Source organism: Cyanistes caeruleus, chromosome Z, assembly GCF_971803275.1.
Source record: "Cyanistes caeruleus chromosome Z, bCyaCae1.hap1.1, whole genome shotgun sequence".
In the NCBI taxonomy this organism is placed as follows: Eukaryota; Metazoa; Chordata; class Aves; order Passeriformes; family Paridae; genus Cyanistes; species Cyanistes caeruleus.
Window position 1 is genome coordinate 3,732,871 of NC_141732.1, and position 288 is coordinate 3,733,158.

A 288-nucleotide genomic window follows, 5' to 3' on the forward strand; every position below is an offset into this window, starting at 1 on the left:
CTCAACTTGTTATACACTGAAAACTGAAATTGTAGCAAATGCAAAGATGTCTTTACTGCATAATGAGAAAGAAAACTCTCTGCGTATCACTTTTTGGTTTAACATTGGTTTTATCACTCTTTTGGTTTAACATAGAAAGAGAGCAGTCTCAGTGAGGGACCTCAAGACTGAGAGCTGGATTCTATTTCCTCGTTCAGTATGAGACGAATCTGCAAACTGACCATGCAAATGCAACTTCAATAAAGATGTTCATTACCTGTAATAAAAACCAAGCCTTTAAAACAGATG